The following is an 8600-nucleotide window of genomic DNA, read 5'->3' as shown; positions in this document are numbered from 1 at the left end:
TTGCTGTAGTTACCTCTAGTCAAACACCCCAAAGTTGATGAGTATTTGCCCTCATTCTCTCAGTGTATTGTTATAGCTGATGTTACAGTGATTTAATGACATCAGTGTAGAATGTGCAATCCTCTGTTGTCGTCATCAAAATATGGTTATGATGTTTAAGTTTATTTACTCTGTGCTTCTTGAGTCTGATTTTGCTCCATTCTGCTGTGAGATTTTACTGTTATAAAATTTAACTTCCATTCCTTTGTTTTAATTCTTTCTGAGCTCATTTTGTTGATAATTGGTTTGTATTTATTCCGTTTGCAGACATTTCTACATCCACTCAAATTATACAGTTTGATTTCACTTGAGCTATAAGTGCAATATAAGATCTGTGTATATGGTAATTGTTCCCCCCTGAAAATCCATTTTCTTACAGGAGCATTCCTTTCTATATGTGAATATTGTAACATTCTGGAAACTGGTTTTTGCCAGGTTTGGCGTTTTCTTAGTCATGTGTCGATGAAATGAAATGCCTACGGTTATACATTTAATTATGATTATGTTTGTTATTATTTGTCTTCGCGATATTTCTTATGTTTTTCTTTGTCCACTGTCTCTCTCCCACTCTCATTCTCTCTCTCTCTCTCTCTCCCTCTCTCTCTCTTTCTTTCTCTCTCTCTCTCACACACTCTCTCTCTCTCTCTCTCTCTCTCTCTCTCTCTCTCTCTCTCTCTCTTTCTCTCACACTCTCTTTCTCTCTCTTAGTATGCCTATTTATTCACAGACCCTTCAATTTATTCGTCTTATTTCTAATGAAATGATCTCTCTTTTCGCGTGAAGAACTGCCTGTCCATGTGTTAATCATCTCTTGTCAATTTCTTCTTGCCATTCTACTTGTTAATTTACAACTATGGTTTTTTTTTCTTTTATTTCCATATTCTTCTTAAGCTCCATACTCTTATCATGTGGATGCATTCTCAAGGACAGACAAACTCCACATTCACATGCATATGTAACCTTGTTGTGTTAATGTGCATACAAAAAGATGAACTTCAAAGAATGAAAACAAACAAATAAACAAACATAAAATCTCTGTACACTCATTTGCATGCTATCATTCTGTCACATTGTGTTATGAGCCACCCATCAAAAGTGCCTGCAAAAACATTGTTATCCTGTTCCTTAACTGCCCCAGGCCCATTTCCCCTCTCGACACCCCCCCCCCCCCCTTTCCACCCCTGTGCAATCATGCCCTCCCCTCCCTCTCCACCAAGCTTTTCTTAATTTTTTTAAAGAACTCACTCTCTCTCTCTCTCTCTCTCTCTCTCTCTCTCTCTCTCTCTCTCTCTCTCTCTCTCTCGTCTCTCTCTCTCTCTCTTGTCTCTCTCTCTCTCTCTCTCAGCTCTCTCTTTCTCTCTCTCGGCTCTCTCTCTCTCTCTCTCTCTCTCTCTCTCTCTCTCTCTCTCTCTCTCTCTCTCTCTTCTTTTCTTTCTTTCACATGCACACATCAAACCAAATACACTTACACACATGCAAAAACCCACACATGTGTGAATGCAAGCACTGAAAATAGAGAGGGGGGGAGGGGGGAAGAAGGCTCCACCTACATTTTAGCCCCTGTCCCATGATATTTCTCTTCCATTCAAAGGAAACTCCGCTCCCAATCCCCTCAGTTAGAAAATCCTGTTTTCACATTAGCTGCCCAGGAGTCTTAGTCCATTCTAGACACAGAGAAAAAGATTCAGTATTTATCTTAAATAATAGTTTAGATCATGATAAATAGTCTAATATATTAGTTTAGATAATAATGTTAAAAAATCCATACGGAAATTTTCCATAGGGCCTGAGAATTTTCATTTCTGTGCTCAAAAACATTTTACATTTTACGATAAAAAAACTATTCAAATGTGGTATACAGCTTTGTATCCATTAAGTTTTAAAACCATGAGATCTGAGAGAGAAAAAAGTCATAATAATTATTTGAGCTCAGACTCTTATCTACAGGACAGCTGAGCTGAGAAGAAAGCAAGCCCCTGTAAAATATGTCAAACAATGCAAAGTTAAATAAGAGACAATTCATTTTTAAATCATCCCTGATTTCTAATCATCCCTCATTTCCTAGTATACTCTCTCATTCCTCGTTTTGATATAAAACTTGCTCAGCGTCTCCTCTCACACAGACTTTCCATCTTTTGCTACTTTGTTTCTTGCATTGAGTTTTGAGATGATATATCCTTCTACCCTGTGTCCACCTGTTACATCCAACATTTGATTGTGTCGTTTTGAATATTGTCTCAGTTGTTTTGTGGGATTTTTGTTTTTGTTTTTTTATTTTTGTTTCTTCATGAAGACGTCAAACTTGATGATATTTTTTCTTATAGTGAAATCAATGTTTAATATTATATTTCTATTATATTATAAAAGGAATAAAGAATATGTATAATTTTAAAGATTGGTTTTATTTGTCTTTTTTTAGGCTTTTTTAAATGTTTAAATGTGAGTGTTGAGTGAGGGTAATTCATGTATGGGATGCCATAAGCTTGATAACGTTAATCTTTAGTCCATTTATTTATCTCATGTAAGGGAATTTAAAGGACTCAATTCCTTTAATTAAACAGCCATTGAAATTATTCTCAAATACTTATAGAGTAAAAAATAAGTTGAACAAAATTGTAATGATAAAGGAGCCTGATACAGAGATAAAGAAAAGGGTACACTATGGGTTGACTGCGTGGAGAAAAAGGATCCAAAGACATGTATTGTATAGCCCTAAGGAAGAATCTGGTCTGAATGCTTCAGAAGAAATAGGATGGGGAGGGGGGGGGGTAGTGTTTAGTAAGAAGATTAGGTATTCCGCTTCATTAAAATATATGACTTCTCACTGGATTATGTGTGTCGGCACTCCTGTCACTCGTGAATCCCCAATTAATTATTTATTTATTACAGAGTTACTTCCCTTCTTTGAAATGTGAACGTTTCGGGTAATAACGTTATATTATTACAACTCAAAAAAGTTAAGGACCACTTAGAGCCACACGTAGTGCAAGAAACTGAAAAACATGGCACGGTTCAGAATTGTCTGAAAGGGGTCTTTTTTCATCATATCACCTTTTGCAAACGACATTTTACTCATTTTAAAATGGAAAATAGGTAATTTCAGATGTTGAAGGAGGTAACCCATGTTTTTGAAATTCACATCACAGCCGTCATAAACAATTAGGGCTCTAAATCGCATGTGGCCACCATTTCCAAGAAAACAGTCATTGCATCTTTGTCTCATGGACTGAATAAGTGTTCGCAATGACAGTTGTGGAATGGCTTGCCATTCTTGGCCCAAAATGTTAAAGAGTTCATCCACATTGTTTGGGAGTGGTTGATGGTCTCTTACTCGGCGCTCAAGAGCATCCCACAAATTTTCAATGAGACTAAGGCCCGGTGATCGGACTGGCCAGTCGAGCCTGATCACGTGCTGCTGCTGTAGGAAGTCATCCACCACTCGAGCACGGTGAGGTCTGGCGTTGTCGTCCTGGAGTATTGCGCTCTGGCCCATTGCCCGAAGAGCTTGAATAGCAATGGGGCGGAGAATCTCGTCCCTGTAGCGGATACGCATCAGAGTGCCTTGAATGCGATGCATGGGGGTCCGGTGGTTGAGTCCAATACCACCCCACACCATAACGGAGCCTCCTCCATACCGGTCATGCTCATGTACACATTCGTCGTGGAAGCGCTCACCAGGACGCCTCCAAACATGGATCCTGCCATCGTTGAAGGACAACGTGAACCTTGACTCATCCTTGAAGAGCACAGCAGACCAGTGCGGGCGTGTCCACCTCAGGTGCTGGGCGGACCAGGTTCTGCGGGCAATCCGGTGGGCTTTTATCGGTGGAACCCGGACTGCTGGTCGTCTGGAGCGTAGACCAATCTCATGCAGCCGGTTTCTAATGGTCTAGTCGCTGATTTCGACGTTGCTTGGGGGTAGCACCTGCTGTCTGACGTGACGGGCAGTGCAGCTTCGAGTTGCCAGGGCTGTTCTGGCGATCGCCCGGTGCTCTCGTCGTGTGGTGCAACGTAGCCGTCCGGACCGCCTTCGTTCAACAGCAGTTCCAGTTGCAGAAACCCGGTCTCTCAGTCTGATGATCTCTGAGTGACTCACAGCAAGCCGTCTTGACACTTCACGGACAACAATCCCTTCGTGGAGCCAGGCTAGGGCTCGTCCCATGTCGATGATGCTCAGGCGTCTTCTTGAAGGCATTGATAAAAATCGCTTAATGTGCCCGCAACAAATACCTCTAGTACCGTCAAACTCTCTCAGGCATTAGTGCAGGAAGCGTGATTCCCCTGAGTTGGTTTTTAACCCATACCACTCACTGAAAATTACCTGATTGATAGTCAAAATCAGGTTCAATTTTACAGAAAACTGGCCCCCTTTCACCCTGTCTAGGCAACGTATATTAAATGACATGTGTCAAATCTGTTCATCCTTGTAAACATCGATGACCCTTCCTCACAGTGGCATCAACTAGCTCACCTAACTTCTCAGTATTTGTTTGTTACACAGTCTCAAACATACTATAATGAGGCAGCGTGGTGGAATCAGGCTCTCGTCAATTTTTGGACATGAAGAGTTATTGGTACCATCTTAAAGCTTATTCACTTGTCTTTATTTGGGTGGGAAAAAATTCATTTATCTTGAATACAAGTCGAGATATTTGCGAAAGAAGGAGGTGGGGTTCACCTGTTTTCAGAGGTAAAATTAGTGAGAAAATGGTCGCCAAAGATTAGTTATTTCCTTACCTTAAGAGTCCGTGGTGACTGAAAATTTACTTTTTGTGTGCATTTAATCGACGCTTTTCAGAAAAATCAATACAGAAATGCGTTCTTTAATGGGCATGAAGGTGTTGGGTCAAAAGATAAAAATTTGATAAAAATTCACGAACCTGCGGGAAAATGCAAGTTTCTTCACTTTGATTATTTTGACAAGAGCCTGATTCCACGACGCTGACTCACTATAGTGAAAACTATACTGGTCCCTAACTTGTTTTGAGTAGTGTATCATTATTATTATTATTATGATTATGATTGTTAATGCACAAGAAGTGGATCCATCAAATCCATACGTTCATTAAATAGGCATGGCCTCAACCTTGGTGCACCTGCAGAAGTAAACGGTCTTTTTACAAAAGCTTTCAAAAGGTCTTAGACTCCGTATCAGAAACTGATGAGCGCCTCTTCTGCTAGGCTACCATTGGCAACCTCATATGTATGCGTGAGATCTGCTCATCAAGCATGGCCTTCTTATTTTGTATTGGCAAGAGAAATGACAAGGTCAACGACTCATATCATTTTGCTCTGGAAATGATAATAATAATAATAATAATAATAATAATAATAATAATAATAATAATAATAATAATAATAATAATAATAATAATAATAATAATAATAGCCCGTCCGTCAATGTCTGAAACATCCACAGAGGAGAAGCTCAAACGAAAGAAGAATTTGAAGAATAAAAGATCAAGATTACATGTGGCTCCGGCGGTGGCTGGTGAGACCAATTCTGTCAGAGAAAAATATGCCACATTTTCACTTCAGCTTGCGGATGTGAGCAGCTGGGGGGGCTTTTTTCTTGGTTTCAGCATATCTTATTCGTGAAGCCTCGTAATATTTGCTGTCCAAAGTGACTGTTGATCTCCTGCTTGGTATGTCTGGAGCTAGATTGTGCATCCTCAACGCATGCTTTGACCACAAAGACTTTTATAAGGTCTCACGGTACCACACACGGTTAAAATATTGGCATCGACTGGACTTTTCCCTCAACCAGAAGGAAAAGTCTAAACAACGTTAAGATAACTCGGGCATACCATAGTAGCCTACCGACTGCGACACAGATCATGCCTTGATGGCCAGCATTGTCAAAAGCCTATCCTATAAAAAAAAAAATTAAATCACAAATCATAAGATTTACCCCCCCCCCCCCCCCCCCGAAATTATAGACATCAACACAACAAAAGTCCCTGAACTGAGAACAGCTTTCGAGGAAGAATTGAAGGCACACTTTGCTGACGTACACAAAGAAGCAGAACCTACTGAATGTTCTAAGTGCCATGTGGAATACCTTGAACATCGCTATATTTGACGTGCCATTTTGGTCTTTTGGCCGGTCATGCTTCTCAAAGGCTGGATTGATGAAAATGCAAGCACCCTGAAACTCTTTTAGAAAGAAAAAGACAACAATTGCTAGAATACAAGAGGCAACCATTGCACACAAAAAAACAGCAAGGATCAACTTCGCTACTCTCGCTCCGAGCTTTAGAAAAAAAGTAATTCGAAAGTGCAAATGAGGAATGAGTAGGCCTTTAGAACCAAACTATCCTTTTCAATACATTGAGCATTGATTGACAGTGGGGATGGTGAGACGCTGTACTTCAAATGAAACTTAGTTGGGGAACATGCATTTTTTTAAAAACCCACTGAAATCAACTCGAATAGAGCCAACCATGCCTTTACGTTCTTATACATGTACTACTTTGAGCGTCTAGACAAGAGCAAACAACTAGAGGGATGGGTGGGAAATTACTCTGAATAATAAAGGCCTACTCATTTGAAAGACAATAAATCAGTCCAGAGGCAGAAAGTCATCGCACATGGCTTCCTCAGATTATGTTCGAATTAAGTGGAACCAAAGAGTCTACATAACAAGAGGGGCCACTCCTCTCTTTGGGCCTATTAAAAAAGTGTCCTTAAAATTCGGTGGCGCCCTCTTCGCAAATGCGCACCCTTTGCGAACAGAGTTACCCTACTTGTTTTTAAAAAATCAAAGTGAAACTAACAAGTTTTTGAATAAATAAGAATTCAAATTTCGGAAGAATGCTTTTTTTAATGGTTACGAAAAAAAAAAACTCTTCCGGGGGAAGGGGTGACTGTTTCTTCGTTTAATTTGACTTTAGAATAAAAGGCGAGAGATCATTTAAAAAATTTTAAAACCTAAGACTCCGCACTGAACGAACCCGAACTGCTGATGAACAGCAGTCGATCTGCGCACGCAAGGAGGTAGGTGCTATTCTTATTCTTCTTCGGGAAAAACGAGAGAGAGCTTCAAAACAGACTGCAGCGCCATCTGAAGCAAAGAGCGGACTTCCGGCGGACATATTTTTGGCTGAGTGGCCCATCTTGTTATGTACTATCTTTGGTGGAACCTAGTGTAAGGGAACTAACACCGCAGCAGATCATACCAAGTGGCTCAGAGAGTGTCAGAGACTGGAAACCAAACATCCCAGCAGATGTTTTAAAGGACAACAAGGGCGATCTATTTTAACACCGACATGAAATCCTCCCTGACTGCTGTAGAAAAGCATTATTCTTCAAGATGCCAGAGGTGTTAAAATAATCCCTCATTACAAGAACAAGGGAGACAAGTCTGGCTGACTGCAACAATAAATACAGGGGTGTCTCGCTGCTCAGCATCGCAGACATAGATTTCGCTCGTTTAATTTTGGAACGTCTACATGCTGACAGTATATACATGTAGTTCTTTCCTAATCTCAGTGTGGTTTCAGGATCAAGTTTGGTAATACTGATACGATCTATCAAAAGATCACATGATTCATGGCGATTGACCCATGACTGGTACGAGATTAGCTGCTAGATTTTGTGTTGAAGGCTAACATGTTGCTTACTTTAAGGGTGGCACGTTTCATTCGACTGTACAATGTCTCACTATCCCTACAATCAATAAATGCATTTTGACATGATTTTTACCATCTGACAACTTCAAAAGGAATCTCAAGAACAAGGATGGCTTCTCGGTATTGCTTTTGTAGACCTCGCCAAAGCATTTGATACACTCTGCCTATCAGATCTATTCAGGATACTTGATGCTGTCGGATGCCTACCAACACTGCTTATGCAAGCAATCATCCAGTTTGATAGTTGGTCATCCGATTGCTTTGAGGTCAAGAGTGGAATAAAGGAAGGCTGTGTTCTAGCACCCCCACTGCTTGCAATTTTCTAATATCTCCTGCTCCGTGACTGTTTGCGATTTTCTTACCTATTCTGCTCCGTGCTGCCGTCAGCCTGACTCTAGGAAATGCCTCCCACAACACCGGAGTAGACGGTTGTTTGTTGAACATCAAGCAACTGTGGACGACAAAGAGAGAAAGGTCGTGTTGAAAGAGCTACTGTTTGCAGATAAAGCAGCTCTCGCTGCATATTACCAGAGAGTCTGTAATATTACTATGAAAAGACTTTCGAAAACCTAATAAACAGCACGGACAAAAGATGGGGCAATTAACGTTCTCTCATACAATAAGCACCAGGAAGACCGTGTGTGTTAGAATGAGTGTGTGAGTGAATGTATGTGTGAGTGTGTGTGTGAGTGTGTTTGGGTGTATGCGTGCATTTGTGTATGTATTTGAGTATTTGTGTGTGTATGTGTGTTTATGTATGTGCATGTGTACTTGGGCGTGAGTTCATGTCTCTGTGTGTATGTGTGTTTATGTGCGTGTGTGTGTGTGTGTGTGTGTGTGTGTGTGTGTGCAAGTGTCTGTGTGTGTCTGCGTGTGTGCGTGTGTGTGTGTGTGCGTCTGTGTGTGTGTCTGCGCGCGCGCGCGCGTGCG

This window comes from Aplysia californica, unplaced genomic scaffold (assembly GCF_000002075.1).
Source record: "Aplysia californica isolate F4 #8 unplaced genomic scaffold, AplCal3.0 scaffold01330, whole genome shotgun sequence".
NCBI lineage: Eukaryota > Metazoa > Mollusca > Gastropoda > Aplysiida > Aplysiidae > Aplysia > Aplysia californica.
This window is presented reverse-complemented; position numbering follows the sequence as displayed.